General features: G+C 37.3%; 1 protein-coding gene and 1 long non-coding RNA gene across 21 annotated transcripts in view; one reads left to right on the forward strand and one right to left on the reverse strand.

Annotated features, from left to right (window-relative positions):
- The window catches only part of PARD3 (par-3 family cell polarity regulator), a 739,747-nt gene that overhangs the window by 510,470 nt on the left and 210,772 nt on the right, over nt 1–18,505 (reverse strand). The gene's annotated exons all lie outside the window — the stretch shown is intronic.
- LOC138160005 (uncharacterized) lies at nt 3,436–17,315 on the forward strand. The gene is made up of 2 exons (XR_011168047.1): nt 3,436–3,749; nt 16,464–17,315. It is a non-coding gene; the product is annotated as an uncharacterized lncRNA (long non-coding RNA).

Below are 18,505 nucleotides of genomic sequence, written 5' to 3' on the forward strand. Positions count from 1 at the left end.
GAGGGGAGGAAAGAATGGCTTGAGACCAAAGAGAAACAAAGCACAGCTGCTCCATTTTTATTCCCAAACTCTAAATCAGGACAAGACAATTAGGGAGTACCCCCAAACCGTAAGACTGATTTAAGGATACCCCAAACTATGTGAACATGTAGGAAGTAAGTCTTTGACCACACAGCAAACTAAAAGAGGTTCAAAAGGACCAGCATGGTACAGTATTAAGGGCACTGAACAACAACAACAAAAAACAAAAGACTGGAACTTTAAGTCAGGACTTCTTAATTATTTAAAAAGAGGCAAATAACCAGCTCAAAAGGAGAGATGCATTTCAATGAACTATGACTAAACAGGGTTATAAGCCCTTCAGTGACATATTTAGCTAGCCTGGTCTGCAGCAGAAGATTGTTTGAAGGACTCTGAGCCCTTTCCATTTTGCAAAAAATGTGCCAGACCTTATATTCCACTGGTTCACTCTCAAAGCCATAGGGTCACCTACATATTGTTAAGACACTGAAGTAGGATTTATGGAGAGGATTTTTAAAATATGAAAATGTCCTTAGCAGTAGTTATTATTTTACAAATAATAAGACTTCTAGTTGGTCCACATTTAATTAAAATTAGGAAGACAATGGCTTGCCAACATGCAGCTTTATATGAATGGATTTATGAAGACATAATTCTTAGCATGGTGTACCAAAGTCCTATAAATCTAACTGAAAGACAGCAAGGTTTAGTAATTAGGCAGTTTGGGGCAAGTCAATTAACCTCTCTGTGTTTTGGCTTTGTTACCTATCTTTCCTCTTCTCCCTGGCCATCTGTTAATATCACCTTGCCAGCCTAGTACTCTCAATACTGCCCCATCCAACTGTGGCTTCCAGTTTTGGAACCATAATCAAATATTGGTCATCTCACTATGCCACCTGCACTAGAGCCATGATTCCCCTCTCTTCCACTCCAGAACCTTGGAATCCATTCAAGGACTAAAGGCTCTGATATGCTTTCTCCTTTTCTTGCCTAGAACCAGGCCAGCATACCACTTCCTGGCCATCTCCAAGCCTTGCTGTCAAGAATATAGCCCCCTCTACTCTTTTCCAACTCTCCCCTGTGGGTTTATTCCCCAATTAGAATGTAATCTACTTAAAGGCAGGAAATGTCTTGCTTGCTTGAATTTGTACAAAGGCAGTTATTAGATTAGTGGATAGAGTGCTGAGCCTAGAGTTAGAAAGAAGTGAGTTCAAGGGGTGGCCAGGTAACACAACAAGTAAGAGCACCGGCTCCAGTGTCGGGATGACCTGGGGATCGAATCCAGGGTCAGACCCTTAGAACCCACCCAGAAACACCTGGCCGTGTAACCTTGAGCAAGTTACATAACCCCAATTGCTTTAAAAAAAAAAAAAAAAAGAAAGACCTGATATTTACCAGCTGTGTGATCTTGGGAAAGTCACTTAACCTGTCTGCCTCAGTTTCTTTGGCTATAAAATGCAGATAGTAATAGCACCTACATCTTAAGATTAGTGTGAGGATCAAATGAGATATTTGGAAAGTGCTTAGAATAATACCTGGCATGCAGTAGGCATTGAATAAATGCTTGTTTCCTTCTTTTCTAGAAATAACCATGGTAACTAAGCACAGAAAATGCTTAATAAATCATATATACACCTGTGTATTTTTTGTGTATTTATAGTCCTCTCCATAAGTCTTGTTTCAGTGTCTTAACAAGGTAGAGGTGACTCTATGGTCTCCAAATTTAAACTAGTGGAACACAAGGTCTGGAAGGTTCTTTTAGAGTGGAAAGGCCTCAAAGTCCTAACAATTCTCTACTAGCACTTAGCATGGCCCTTGGCACATAGAAAATGATTAATAGATGCTACACACACACACACACACACACACACACACACACACACACACACACACGCATACATACACACATATTTTACCATTGGTCACTGAAAGTATCATTCCTGTAATTTTCTTTTTTTTCTTATCTTTTTTTTTTTTTGGAGGAGGAAGGTAAGGCAATTTGGGTAATGTGACTTGCCCAAGGTCACATGGCTAGGTTTTTTGTTAAGTTTCTGAGACCAGATTTGAACTCAGGTCCTCCTGACTCCAGTGCTGGTGTTCTATTCACTGTGCCACCTAGCCACCCCCATTCCTGTAATTTTAAAACAAAAATACCTTTCACTAGCCATCTGTAGCCTTTATGCTTTGTCTTTCCATGTTAGAATGTAAGCTCCTTGAGAGCAAGGATCCTCTTTAAACTTGACATACCCAGAGTTAGCACTGTGCTTAAAACATAGTAAGTACATGAGAACACAGTATTAAATGCTTTTTCCCCTATTCATTCAATCTGCATACCTAGGCAGGCCTTAACTGATTCAACAAGCAGTTTTAAGGATCTACTTGTGTCAAGTACTGTGCTAAGCACATGGGGACATGGGGTGTTGGGGGAGGAGGGAGAGAGAGAGAGAGAGAGAAGGGTTATACCTGGTCTTCAAGGATTTATTGTGAGGAGCAAAAAAAATATATATATGAAAAGTGCTTTCTGACCACAAAGCATCATATAAGACTTCCATACAATTCTATTTTTAAATCAAATTCACATATACATAGATTTTTAAAATGAAGAAAATAAAAGCTCAGAGAACAATTTTTTTTCTGTGCCGTGCCCAAGACAATGGGTGAAAAGTCTAGAATTAAAACTGTTGGTGAATTTCATGAAAGCACTGATTTCCAGTTTTAGGATTTGCCTATGTATTACTCCCCAATCTGAAGGTTAGTTTGGTAAAGGGGAATTAGTAGAAAGGAAGGAAAGAATCATAAAGTACTAGAGCAGAAAATGGCTATCAAAATTAAGCAGTTTATAGGGCCTGAGGGAGCATAACTGAAAAAAAAAATTAGTGTTGTGCTTTGAAAATGACTCTTCCTTGGCAGATTGTCAAAATGTCCCAAAGTGAAATAATAGATCCTGAGTGGATTGCAAGTTTAAATTAGCCAAGACCACCTGCCTGGTGTTGTGCCACTCTGGTGTTAATAAAGTTGCAGCCTTTGTTTCCCATAAGAGCACATCCTTGTCCTTGATTGCATCTTGCTTTTGGCAATGAGCAGCCTGACACATTCCAGGAACACCAGGGGTTAATATCTTGTGCCCAATGACAATATTAACTTGCCTGCATTTAATCGGTCAAAAATGTTCCCCTATTCTTTCAAAAACAATGGCATAGGAAGGCAGGCAGAGAGGCAGCAACAGCTCAGTGAGTGGTATAAACTGTAGTGCAGTTCAGGCTGTGGTCTATCAGCAGGAGTTTCAGGTTAATTTTTGAGGACCAAATACTTTATCCATTTAAGTACTTGGACTTAAGGAAAGAGAGAAGCGGAATTCTCTGAAATGAACAACAATTTCAGAACCAGAAAACCTGGGTTAGAGTTCAGAGGCTGGCAACCTGGACTTCAAGGATTTTTATGTTTCATAATTCCATGGCTTCATGTTTTTGAGCAAGCTACAGCAAAGTGAAAAGAGTCAAAATGACTCCATGAAAAAAACCATTTTTGCCATTCACCGTCTAAGGAAACCTGTTTAAGTCATTAAACATTTATAGGCCTCTATTCCCTCCACTGAAAAAGGAGGGCATTGGATTAGAAGACTGACTGAAGAAAAGCCAATAATATGGCACACTTCATAGTGCACTGGACCTGGAATCAGACCTCAATTCAAAAGCAGCCCCAGCCACTGGCCAACGATGTAATCTTGGGTAAGTCACTTAACTTCTATCTGCCTTAGTTTTCTCATCCATAAAGTGGAGGTAAAAAGCACCTGTTTCCCAGGATTCTTGTGAAAATAAAGAAAATATTCATAATGCACTTTGAAAATTTTAAAGAACTATATAATTGCTATTTAATAAAAGTCCCTTCCAGATCTAAATCAATGATCATATGAGCCCCCTGTGACCAAAGTTCCATTACCATTTTTTGAAAGCTCAAGTAGAGAAGGAAATAGCAAACCATTCCAGTATCTTTACCAAGAAAACCCAAGGACAGTATAGTCACAGGGTCATGAAGAGGTGGACATAACTGAACAACAACAAAATACACAAAGCACTGTGTTAAACACTTTTTTTTAAAACCCTGAATTCATAGAAATTACAATTTGTCTTAATATTGTTATTGCTACAAAGGAGTGTTAGTACTAGAACAAACGGGTAACAAGCAGGCTTCTGAAATATACTCCTACTATCATGAGAGTTAGAACTTGAAGAGACTCAGGGAGACCAGATGGAATGGAAAGTCTTGAACAGGGAATCAGAAGACAAGGGCTCAAGTTTCCTCTGTGATGTGACACAAGTGTCATAACCTCTCTTAGTCTCAGTTACTGAAAGGGGAATGTGAAGATCTTCCCTGCCCCCTGATAGGTTGAATGTAATCTCATGGAGCCTGTGCTGGGAGGAGTTTGCTGAAGGGTGGAGCATAGCCCACAGGAAGCTGGGAGTCAGAGCAGTTAGAGACTGAGAGAGGAGAGTACCCACCCAAGCAGACAGGCAGGCTTATGAGTGTTGGTTTGTGGGAAGGCTAAAGGATGGTGTGGCTCTCTGTACTGTTACAGTTTATTAACTTCTTTGCTACTATGATGGATTTGGCTTTCTGGTTCTGGGATTTGGTCTTCTGGTGTCTGAACAAATGTTTTACTTCTGTCTTCTCTAAAGAGAGTCTGTTATATTTTTTAATTGAGCACTGTGAATATTGTGTTGGCACTACAGTTGACTCATCTCTCGAGTGGGGAAGTTGGATTAGATGATCATCAAGCCATAATCCAACTCTAATTTGCCTGCCAGCTCTGAATGATACTATTAATGATACTATTAATAATGATACTATTATCCAGAGATCACTTAGTCCAACCCTCTACTTTTATAGATCAAGAAACATATTTGTCCAACAAGTCCTATGAAGTAAACAGCAAAACAAAGATCCAAACCCAGGTCATTTGAGTCCTAATCCCAGCCTCTTTCCATATTACCATGCTGCCTAAATGTAAAGGTGAATGAGGGAAGGCGTGAACATAGGAGAAGGAAAAGGATAATCTTCTTGAAAGTAGGGATTGTTGCATTTATTGTATTTCCATTCCTATCAACTACCACAATGTCTGGCATGTAGAAAAGATTGCTAGTGACAGAGTTTCTAGGAATTTTACATTTGGCTCATGGTCCACGGTGCTTTCCATGGAGTTTTCATACCACAGAGGTATGCTTTATTATATGGCATAACATCAGGTTCTTACATGCGGGATGATGTATGCAGCTTTTGTTGTTGTTGTTGTTGTTTTTATTTTCTAGCAAGCAAAATAAGACCAGAAGGCTTAGGATGCACAGAATGTTGCAGATCTTGAGAGTGATGAACTATTTATATTGTTAAGAAAAAAACAAGGGAAAAGGGCTGCTTCACAAAACAGACTCTTTGGGGGCCAACTGAAGGTCTGTGATGCAGGACCATATTTTCTGGATTTCACCCTCTTCCACCCACAAAGTCATTACCCAAGATACATTAAAACCATAATAATCTTCATCATTTTATGGATAAATGCACAACACATGTGATCCATATTTGCAAATAATCCTCCTGGGTACGTGGAAATGTGCTCACAACTGCAACATTTCATAGTCATATCACAAATAATAAAGATGATAGTGTTCCCAAGATAGGTTTTAACTAATGAGTTTTGTGCCAGTAATATAAGTCCATAATGCATAACAGCTAGCAGCAGAACAGTTAAATAATTAAATAACACCCTATGATAATGCAAAGAAGAAGCTTGAATGAGGCAGGGAAAGAGAAGAAGTTATGTTAGTTATTAAATGAGAAAAAAAGAGTTCCTGTGTCTTACATGAATTCTATTGATTTTTCCAACAATTTTGGAATATTAGCTACCATGGGTGCTGTCTGTTTTTATGATCACCAAGAGCTTCTTTGGTTTCCTTTCTGAGCATGTTGCTTTTTATAGGACCATATGTAGAACAGTGGTATCAACAAGCACATGGTTCACAGCCTGCAACACTCCAGAGTGCAGGTCAAAATAGATCCAAATGTAAATGGGAAATATTTATCAAACAAATAAAAATAGAATAGAATATAGGTGATGTTAACATATGGTTTTCTAAGTCAATATGTGACTCTCAGGGATCCTTATGTACAGATTGGTGACCCCACATTTCTCTTTTGAGTTTGACACCACTGATGTAGACCCCTCTTTTTTGATGTATATGATGCCTTGAACTTAGTGTTATTGAAACAATGGGAGTTCCTGGGTGGTATAACAAGGCAAAGCTAAAAGAACACTAGGAGAGTCAATAATAAAGGTACCCAAAAAAAGGCAGAGGTAAGAAAAAAGAGGGGTGTGCGGTTTAGTGGAAAATATGTTTCCATACTTTTGTTTTTCATTTCATGTGAAAGAGAATAAATTTGCATACTTTGTGTCAGGTCATTATCATTCTTCCTTATTTTTCAAACTATGGAAAGTAAACAGTAGAAGGAAGCTCTTGAATCTCTATACTACCTGGCATGGAATAAGGCACTTAACTAAAAATTCCCAAGCTCCCGCCTCCAATCTTTGGTCTCTCTTACCTCCAGAAGTTAGCATGTGTAGACAGTAAGCTTTCCTTATCTCTGTCTCCTAACAACCACCTATTGGGAGGCAGGTGTGGAAAATCACCATGACTTTTTCATTTCTCATTATGGGTAAGGAAGGAAAATTTGAAATGGTATGGCCTTCCTTAGAAAGTGAATATTATTATATAGACAGTCAAATGTCTTCAACTACTCCAAAGAAACATCTAGCAGTATCCGCCAAATTAGTATCTCTTAATATCCCTATTACCAGAGTTCCCAATCACACAAACTCCAGAAGGAAAGCACTATCAAAAGGTCCTTTACATCAGGGATGTTTTTAGCAGTTATATATCCCAACTACATAGCATGAATTTTGTAAGGATTTTTTTTTTGCCTTAATATAGAATTTCAACTCAAGTTATGGAATGAACATTTTACAGCAGAAATTACTTGTCAGATTTCATATTAACAGCTTGTTGAAAGTTTATACATCTAGGTATACCTTTTTTAAAATGAATGTTAGCATTGGTCAAAATCAAGCAGCAAAATTGTGAATCTCTTTATATAATAAATTTAGTGCTTTATACATTATCTCACTGAAAAACAGGAGGCACAAATTCAATATCATGACCAAAGTTTCTTTGCCACCAAATATGGAGATGTTATCTACAAACCAAGAGTAGAATTTCAAAAGCAAAATAATCCTCAAACTAGGACACACGTGGTAATTTGCAAAAGTAGCTTAAAAAAAGGAAACCCCTTACAAATAAGGATACACTGGAGCTAAGAATTATTACAGGCTGAGAAAACTCATCTCTTCTCAGCCATGGCAGGGTATTTGTAAAATTCTACTCTTAAGACCTCTGCAAAAAGTCTATCATTTTGAACACATTTGAGAAGAAGAGAACATGAAAAAAAGTTCAAGTGCCCAATTGACTTGAATTTTGTTTCATTCTTTTGGCAGCATTTAATAAGAACTTGAGAGCTTCTCCAAAGTTTAGAAAGTCATTAATGCCTGGTACTTGACACCTTTGCTGCACTACAGGCCAGATGGATGAAGCTGGCTAAAGACACTCAATAAGACAGGAGCTTCCTGAAATTTGTTTGGAAACCTTTTTATTGCTTTAAATATGGAGCTTTTGAATTTGGCAGTGAGAAATAAACTGAAACTCTATCACATAAATTGCATGATTTTTTTTACTGAATTAACAAAGTTGGATGTTGCAAAAAGAAATAAATAAATGATCAATTCCAGTAAAGTGTTTCAATTATAAAATGTGATACAAGTCCCTTGTTTATTAAAACTCTGGTCATCCAAGACTGAGGCATATGCCAGTGCTTCCCATATGGTAGCCTTTTCCACATGTGGCTACCAAGAAGTAGGAACAGCACAAGAGAAATGGCCTAGGTCATATGCACTAAAGAATAGAAGTCCTTGAACTGTGTTCCCAGGTTCCCAAGAAACCATCCAGTTAAGCCTATAATAATATGTGGTTTCCTTTTGGTTTGGATCCCTTCAGATATATGGCCCACATTATAGACATTTCTTTTATCCATCCTGTTGTTTCAGTCTCTCAAGATTTTTTTGGATCCCAATTCTATCATGTAGTATACTATAATTATCCCTCCTAATTTTGTATCATCTGCATTTTTGATAAGTATGACATCTATGCCTTCATGTAAGTCATTGATTAAAATGCTTAAGAGAACAGGGTCAAAAACAAGACCCTTTGATAGACATTCCACCAGAATCTCTATCCAAGCACACTTTGATTCACCAAGCTGATCTATTATTGGACAATGTTAAGAACTCAGCCTTGAGAAAAGTAAAAACAGTCTATTTTACTAAAGCAAGAACTATTTCAAATACAAAATAGTCTTTTGTTTTCCCTTTGAGCCAAGAAAAGGAGGTCTGTCTACCTACAGACATACTCTATTCTCCCCTATCCTGAGATAGAAATAGTGTTGAGCAGAGATACAGAGAAGTTTTGAAATAAGAAGTTAGTTTTCTTTAGTTTTCTAAACCTTGTTCCAATGTACACCACCTAAAAATTAAACTCTGTACAATCCACCACATACCATCATCATTTTCGTATCTCCTAAAACATCTCCTGCAATTGAATTCAACAAAAATGTTTAAAGGACCAACTTTCTGATAATGCATCCCTTTGTACCAGTGATACAAAGCAAGAATCTGGGCTCAAGTAATTTTCACTCTACTGGTAGGTATACTGTATATACATATTATATAAACACAAGGTTGTATGAAGAGGTGAGAACACTACAGAAAATGGAGTTTAGAGGAAGACTTCCCATAGGAGGTGGCACCTAGGCTGAGCCTTAAATAAAAATTAGGAGAGGTGGCATTCCACATATAGGGCATAGTCTATGTCAAGGCATGGAGAAATAATAAACAATATTAAGTTTGGAGAATAAGTACTTCGTCAGTTTGCCTTAATATGTACAGGAAGGGGGAAAAAGTGAAATTGTTGGAAAAGAAAGAAGATTGTGGAAGGCTCTGAAGGTCAAAGTTTCTTAGTCAAGGAGTTTGCATTTTATAATAGAGACAATAAGAAGACAGTGAAAATTTCTAAGTAGGGGAATAACTTGGTCACCCATATATCTTAAGAATATTACTGGCAACTATGTAGAAGATTCATTGAAGAGGTAATAATTAGATTAGTGTAAAGTCTAGTGAGAAGCAATGAAGGACTGAACAAGGGTGGCAGCCATGTGAATAGGGGAGAAGGGCATGAATGTGAGCTATTATGTAGGAAACACACAATAAATCTGTGTGTACACATACACATATACATGCACACATGCACGCATGCACACACACACAGCCTCAGGGCATTAGAGATGGCCAAAAAGAAATGTTCCAATAAAACCCAGGAGATATCAAACTTGTAATTATAGTGTAAGAGTTCTGAGTTTCCATCATTCTGCTCATGCCAAAAAGTAAATTCAACTTTCTTTATATTTACAAACAATAAGCTGATTAAATTTGTTTTAAAATAAAATTAATGTTGATCTGGATGATATGGCATCCACTTCAATGAAGTAAAGCTGACAACTATAGTCTCCAAAGGGAATACATAAATATATCACTGGCATTTGGCATCCTTGAAAAAGAGCACGTCAAAATCTGTAAAGTTCTTTTAACAAAAAAAAAAAAACCCATTTATTAAAACAAAACACAACAAAAAAGCAGCAGTTACCTCTAAAGTTAAACACAATTTAATGAAAACACATCTTGAGAAAGTTTCTGCTTTGCTCTTTCTATTTCATATCAAAGAGAACTGAATACAATTTATTGTGGTTTAATTTCCTTTGATTTTCTAAACACCCTGCAAGTATACTTTCTAATTAAACATTTTTAAAAATACTACATTTTCCCTAGATGTTTGAATGTAAGACACATACAAAGTAGAGTCGGTACTCCAGAATCAGCATGGATAAAATGACTTTTTAGCCTAGGGAGTCATGCAAACTATGATTCCAATATTCAAAAAGTCAATGTTAGGTAGGAACCAAGAACATTCCTACAGATAAATTAATACCTAAAATAGTACGTCCAAAAATGAAATGTTGAAAATCTCAATTAGTAAAGCTTTAGTCAGTCAAATATCAATTAGTAAAGCATGGACAGGTGGGAGGTGCAGTGGATAGAGTATTGGCCTTCACGTCAGGAAGACATCCTCCTGAGTTCAAATCTGGCCTCAGACACTTAGTGTGTCACTGAGCAAGTCACTTAACCCTGTTTGCCTCAGTTTCTCCACTAAAAAATGAGCTTGAAAAGGAAATAGCAAACCACTCCAGTACCTTTGCCAAGAAAACCCCAAAGGGAATCACAGAATCAGAAATGAATGAATGACAATAAAACATTAGTCCACAGTGGGGAAACACACATACACACACCAGATTTTAATTACTACAATTCATAGAAGAATTAATTTATGAATATTTAGGGACTTCACATTTAATAAAGTTTATGCTGGGAATCAAGCCCAGAGAAGTATCAGATCATAACTTTCTGCCTGAAATGGACCTCCAGTGTGATTTAATTTATTCCCACCATGTTACAGATAAGCAAGCTAAGGTTCAGAGAGGTTGTGTCTTTCCAAAGTCACACAACAGTAAATTGTAGAGCCAGGATTCAAACCCCATCAGTGAGCAAACAAACATTTATTAAACGCTGAAAATGTGCCAAGTTCTGTGCTCATGACTGGAGATACAAAGAAAATCAAAACCTGTTCCCTGGCCTCAAGGTGTTCACATTTGAATAGAGGAGACAACATGCAAAAAATTCCAAATATAATATACGAACAGTGGAAATGGAAGCCCAGACCTTCTGAATCCCTAAAGAATTAAGGTCACACAAAAAAGCAGCAGAGAGGAATGTGATGGATGTAGGCATGATGTGACATACCACTAGTCAAGAATTGCATAGAACCAAGATAAAAGGTGTCATATAAAAAAGCATGACTGAATTGATTTAGATTATAATTTATTATGTCATTTATATTATATATTGTAATTAAATTAAGAATTTAAAAATAATTAAAGAGAGGGACTGGTTCCATAATGAAAGGAGGAAACAGTCAATGGACAACCTTCGTCCCTTACTGCCTCCCATGAAATCCCAAGAGATCAACAGGAACCCATTCCCAGTTATACACCATTGAGTATTTATGGGAGTACATGGACAAATTCATAGAGAATGAACAAAGTGGCACCTATATGATTAGAGTGCCCATATTCTATGAGACCATAGTTCTATATAAATATAAAAGTATATGTCTTTATCTGTAATGGAAAGGGAATTTGAAGATCTTCCCTGATCCTTAATAGATCTAGGGAATTTGAAGATCTTCCCTACCCCTTAATGGGCCTCAAGTGGAATCCAACAGGAGAGGCTTGGTTGGGGTGAGCCTTGTTTTTCAGGAAGGCCCACACCTGTTGTTACTTTGTAATTAGACACTGGGTCAACAGGGTTTTGATGTCCTCTGACCCTGAAGAAGGGTACATACACTCTGAGGTGAAGTGTTCCTTTGGGGCTCACTTATGGGACAGTATTGTGATTTGGCCAGATGACACTCTGGGTAGCCTTTGAGCCCCCCAGCTTTGAAAACCCAGATGCTGGTGCTTCTCTCTCTGGTAACTAACACTGCATGTATGTAATGGTCAGACAGTTAGAAGCCCTGTCTGTTGGTTTGTTGAACTGTGTTATTTTCTCTGTCTGTAGCTGTTACAGTATTACATCATGTGTTCTCATCTTCATATAGGAAGGAGACATAGGTTTAAATACCATCTCTGATACTCTCTCTCTCTGTGACCTTAGACAAGTATTTTAACTTTTTTTTTCTTTTTGGAGGGCAATTGGGGTTGACTTTCCCAAGGTTACTCAGCTAGTTTTTGTGTTAAGTGTCTGAGGCCAGATTTGAACTCAGGTCCTCCTGACTCCAGGGCCGGTGCTCTATCCACTGCGCCACCTAGCTGCCCCAGGTATTTTAACTTCTATGAGCCTCAGTTTCCTCATATGAAAAAATAAAGAAATCAATCATTAGGAAATGATGCCAAAAGTTTTTTAAAAAACAAAAGTCAATCACGTTTCAGTCCCATGTTGTATATAAGTAACAAAATAAACAATAAAATCATGGGGACCTAAATGTCTTTCTGTATTTCTGATAATTTATTCTAAATATTTAAATACATATTTTGTCTTACAAAATATTCTTGAATGACCTTAGAAGTGGAGGAGATCTTAGAAATCCAAGAGTCCAAACCCTCTTCATTTTTACAGACAAAGGAGCTGTGATCCAGAGACATTACTCAGCCTTAGAGTAGGCAGCATGCTAGAATGGGAAGGGTATTGGTTCTGTAGTCAGAAGACCTGGTGTTTGCTACCTCTGTGATATTGGTTCAGTCTCTTAACCTCCCTAAGCATCAGTTCCCTCATCTGTCCTCAACAGCATCTAGCTGGTCTCCTCACAACCAGTCCAGTGCTTTATCTAATATGTATGTATATGTACATATATATATGTATATGTGTGTATATATATATATGTGCAAATACAATATGTAAATATCTACATGAATCCCCAATATACATATAGAAATTGTACTAAGGTAACCAATCATACATTACTTGAAATTGCCCATTTTTTATACTTTTAAATCTAAAGTCCTTGCCACAGAATTACAGAAAGCCCCATTAAGATATACATATAATGTATAATATAATATATAATATAATGTGTGTATACATACATACATACACACACATACTTTATTCTAAAGGAAAGTTATGTTTCAGAAGTGGCTAGTAATTATTCAGTTATAAAGTATTTGAAAGCATTACCAGAAATTTATCCTATGCATTCCTTTTGGGGGAGGGGTGGGAAAATACACACAAAGTGATTAGGAAGAAAATGGCTATCTCATTTCTTAATTATGGAAACAATATTTTGCTGACCACCCGGTTTCCTTTCCATTCAGCTTTCACCTATCTACTATTAATGCTTTGTGAAACACAGAGATATATCAATCCCTATAATTATGGCAAAACAAACCTAAAACATGTCTTTATGGTTTGAAACTTGAGCTTAGCACATCTGTGGAAGTACAAAGGCTATCTGAATGTCCTAATCACTTTGGGGAATAAGAGTCTTTTGTAAAGCACTATCTATCTCAAATACATATTAGTGGCACAATGTTAAAATCATTACATTTTATTTAATTACAGCCCACTCTATATGGCCATGCACATTGTCTGGGTTACAATTAATCTTAATTAGTCAAACCTACGGTCTAGCACCATACAGAGCAATCAAGATGATTACAATATATGTGGTCTTTATATATTTGTTGTTTTGTCTCCATTCTGGTTATCAACCAAGCTATTATAAGAACAGGAAGAAAATTTTTACAATATAGCAACATAGGAAAAAAGAGATAAATTCATTTCCTGTTCAAGATGGGGGTGGGAGGTTGAAAATAACAGAACTATTCTTTTTTTTTTTCCCCAGCACAGTCGATTCTCAATTTTATAAGCTCATGCACAGCATAAATGTAGAGGGGGGAAGGAAGGAAGGAAGAGAGGAAGGGAGGGAGGGAGAGAGACAGAGACAGAGAGACAGAGAGAGAGACAGAGAAAGACAGAGAGAGACAGACAGACAGACAGAGACAGAGAGAGACAGAGACAGAGAGAGAGAGAGACAGAGAGAGAGAGAGAGAGAGAGAGAGAGAGAGAGAGAGAGAGAGAGAGCATTAGAGGTAAAGTCCAGAAGATGGGAGTTTAAAGCCTAGTTTCAAGACTTCCTAGCTCCCCTGCACAAATCACCTGTTAACTTCTAGGTTTTTTTTTTCTTATCCGTAAAATGAGGATAATATTTTCATAAATACTTCCCTGCACCGCTACTGAGAAGAATTTTACAAAGCACTAAAGAAATGAAAGACTTTATGCTGGTTTTAACTCTTTATTAGGTCTTATTCAAATGTGTTTCTAAAAGTAAAATTCTGGCACATAAGATGAGATTTTGTGACTTCAAATTCCATCAGAAAGCTTTTCTAAATCTTAGTGATTAACAAAGTACTTTACACCTGGGTGAAAATGTTAAAAAGGATCTAATCTCATCTGTACATATTATAAAAGTTATTAGGACAATGGTGGGGGAGTGATTGGTTTTATTGGGGTTCTTAAGCAATATAAGGGGGGTCTAATGCATATCCAGCTTTCTCAGATTGGGTCTTCACATGTGAAATGCGAGGGAGAAGATGGTGTCTCTCCCTATGGAGGAAGCCAGGGAGCTGCTTCCAAGAGAATCACAATGACATGTAAAGGAAGTACCTTGGGGGAATGGACACTTAGTTGATGTTTGACTCTGAGCAAGTCACTTAACCTGTTTGTTTCAGTTTCATCATCTGTAAAAAGAGGATAATAATACAGAGGATTCAATGAGACAATAATTGTAAAGTGCATAGCACAGTACCTGGCACAAAGTAAATGTTATAGAAATGTTAACCACTACTATAGAGATGCTGCTGCTGCTGCTGCTGCTACTACTACTACTACTACTACTACTACTACTACTACCACCATCACTACCACTACCACGCATTTATAAACATTCTGTAAATGGCTCCAGTCAACTAGAGATTTGTTGAAGAGGAGACTCTTTGATTGACTCCAGAGGAATCACAAAAGGCTCTGTTAACTTCAGTTATGGGCTCTGTGCCTCTGCATGTATACTATGAGATATGAAAAAAATAAAGTCTTCCTCAGCACTCCATCATTCCAGAGACCATGTTGAACAGTGAACATAGTATCAGTGCCCTGTGATTCAAGAGGAGATCTCTGCAATGGCCTTCAGGACTTGAGTGCAGTGGAAAGATTCAGTCAGCAATCATACCACATCTGGATAGAAGCTTGGTGTGACCAACGCTATCCAGGGGCTGAGTTATATTTTGAGTCAATTCTCTCCCTAAGTCCTTCTGCCCAGAGACTAAGATCATGTACAAAAGGATGTGCCCCAGCGGTTTTAAGGAAGATGTTTGTATGTTTGTAACTGCTCCTTTGTATCTAATGTTAAGTGGCTAAATAGAACTAAGAGTACTTACTAGTCATTGGCCAAAAATAAGGAAGAAGCATAGCCAGTGACAGTTTATGCCAATAGAAGAAAATAAAAATATCCACACACCCCACTCACAGTACCTGAGAACACTGAGAGGCTAATGTAGTGACTTTACTGGCCCTGAAAGAATGGAGCCAGAGCATTATCATTATACATCAGAAAGGAAAAACAGATTCAGACTTAAATGGGCAAAGACTATGGAAGGGAATGAGAAGATCTTTCTTTAAGAGAAGGGAAAAAGCTCCTTTTTACTTGAAAAAAATATTTTATAATGGCAAGTGATAAAAAAAAAAATATGGGTGAATGTGGTTCTCCTTGCTCTCTGTCTCATAACAAGGATCCTAAAGAATTCATCAATTAATGAGTAGGAAGCTGACAGTAGTTGTAGATTTTGAGAGACAAAAGAAATAGAAATGGTCCACTAAACAACAGTGGTAAAGTTATAAGGGCACTCATTCTGACACTTAGACGATTCTGACTCTGAGAACAATGGCAAGAGCTTTTATCTTTTCATTGATTTAGATGAGATTAAAAGAAGCCTTCCATTTAGACCCAACAGAATTTAAATATGGTTATAGATAGAAATTAGTTACATACCGAAGAGTTTTTATTTCTTTAATCCTTGCTCAAACTGTATTCTATCATTTAAAAACTAGGAATAATCCTTATTCATATTCATGTTTAACTATTTTTATTAGTTAGAATTTTTTTTAATTGTTAAAAAACAGGATAGTGTCCATCTCAAACACAGGGAAGGTGAACTCAGTTGTTTTAGATCGAGTTGAAAATACAGTATAACCAAAGCACCACCTAGTGTCACACTACCCTAACTGCAGCAAAGGGCCTAAAAAGGGCTAAACAGTTTTTTTGAAAGGGCCAGTCTTACAAAGCCTAAACTATATATAAATTAACCATATAAATGACAGGGTAAAGTAAAATAAGATAACAGACAACAAATATCTAGAGAGACTGAGAACTAGAGAATGACATTCTGGCAGCTAAAGGGCTGAGTTCCAGAGGAGGGAAAGTAGTATAAAGTTGGCCATTCTTGCCACAAAGCAATTTTAGATATTTTTCCATCAATTCCAGGCAATATTAACTCTGTGTTAAGTTGTCTCAAGGAAACACTAGAAGTTTATAAATCATATTGCCCTTCCCACATTTGTTCATGCACCCAAATATGGAGAGTTATCCAGGCTCCTGTTCTATTTATTTCCTTTCTTTCCACAGAGCAGGAGAGCAAGAAAAAAAAAATTGGTTCCTCTGCAATTCACAGTTGGCGAGTACTTCACCCAGATGTCTGGCAGCTGGCTATTGACTACAGCAACACTATGAAAATGAAGAAAGTAAACTGCATCCATGTGGCCAAGATTTATCATGTTCCTCCTGGGCAGAAGTGTGTGGGAATATTCTATGAAATGAGTAAGTGTCATATTGGCAGAGGATGAGCAATATCCCCCTAAGCCTCTCTGCCTGTATTGGTCTGCTGGGACTTAAGAGCTGTTAAGGAAGTGTGCCTTCCACAGAAAAGTAACTCAATACACTAAAGTTCAGCTTAAACTTATATACCCTCAAATTGAATGGTTAATATTAAATTTCGAGATCTGCTGTCAAGATGCAGCTATGTTAAGGGTTGTACCATTCAGGTCTTAGTGGGAAAGTTAAAGGAATGTGAAATATACTTTAAATAGACAAGTCACAAATACAAAAATAAAGATTTCCTTCCTTTAAACTTTTCCTTATAAAAAACTTAACAAATCAAACTTTAGGGAATGGACATTTGTTTGCAACATAGAAATGCTAATAAGCTATACAAGAAAATCTAATCAACTATAACCTCTTTCTGAAGAATAATTGTTGGTTGGTTTAAAAGTAAATTGTGTACACATGTGTACATATGTAATTACAATTACGTGTAAATTATACACCTAAGTTGCCATGAGATCTTTTCAAACCCCTTCACAGTGAGCTTCTGGCTAACTAGTCAAACTCTGGTTTCTCTTTGCCCATAAAGTAACAATGTAGTTTCCCAAATTTTTGTGTTAAATTAATGCAAATTCTAAATAAACCAAGGCAACACTTGTTTAATGTGACAATTTTCACATCCCCACCTCTACAGTTATTTTTAGTAAGTGCTCCTTTATGCTCCACCAACAATTATCTATCATCAAACAGATTCACAAAAAAAGCAAACCAGGTCATGGCCTTTTCTCCTAGGATTTCTGGACAGGAAACAAAAATGCCCTATCAGAAGGAAATTTTACACAATGCAGTTCTATAGCATTCTAACATAGTATACAACTTCACGTGGATTCTTCTCTGACACTACTTAAAAGACCTTTTCTCAAATCTTGCTGTTCCTAAGAGTTATCTTTCACTAATGAAACCAGTATGTGGAAAGTACTAAATAATTGTAATCAAATAAACCAATACTACTAGGGGTGCGTGTAGTATGTGTGTGTGTGTGTGTGTGTGTGTGAGACATATCAAGAATGGAGCAGCAGCAGCTCTGATTTAACAGAGTATTTTGTGAAAGGAAAAATTTACATTTTTTCTCTGTGTGGATTATATAGGTGTATGCTCAGAACCAAACCCTCTGCCGTCCTCTCCACTTCTAAAGCTTATCTACTCTCATAATTTTGGCCGTCATCTTTTTGCAGAACTTTGCTTACCTACAACCCTAAACCAGATCTCTCCTCTAAACTCTACTCTCCCACTTCCAACTGCCTGTCAGATATTTCCACTTAGAAGCCCTGCCATCATATAAAATTCCAGGTCTAAAACCAAGCTCATCTCCAGCTTAACAAATCAGCTTCCTTTCTTTATTTCTGTCACTGATCAAAAATAATAGTCCCTGTCCGAGTTTATAAATCATTAGTCTCTTGGTCACTCTCCCCAAACACCAACCAAGGCCCTCTACTATATTCCAGATTTACTTTTTTTGAAAAAAAAAATACTTTTTAATTAAATAAAATCTTTCTTTTCTCTCTCCCAACCACCTCAACTGGAGGAGCAAGCCTTTACACAAATACATGTAGTCCAAAAAACACAATTCCAGCATTGGGGGTGTGTGTGTGTGTGTGTGTGTGTGTGTGTGTGTGTGTGTGTGTGTGTGTGTGTGTGTGTGTGTGTGTGTGTGTGTGTCTGTGTGTGTGTCTGTGTGTGTGTCTGTGAGAGACAGAGACAGAGAGAGAGACAGAGACAGAGAGAGAGAGAGAGACAGAGAGAGGCAGAGAGAGAGACAGAGAGAGACAGAGAGAGACAGAGAGAGA

The sequence above is a fragment of the Petaurus breviceps genome, unplaced genomic scaffold (assembly GCF_028583685.1).
Source record: "Petaurus breviceps papuanus isolate PSGF00001 unplaced genomic scaffold, PetGlider_PUasm1.0 178, whole genome shotgun sequence".
NCBI lineage: Eukaryota > Metazoa > Chordata > Mammalia > Diprotodontia > Petauridae > Petaurus > Petaurus breviceps.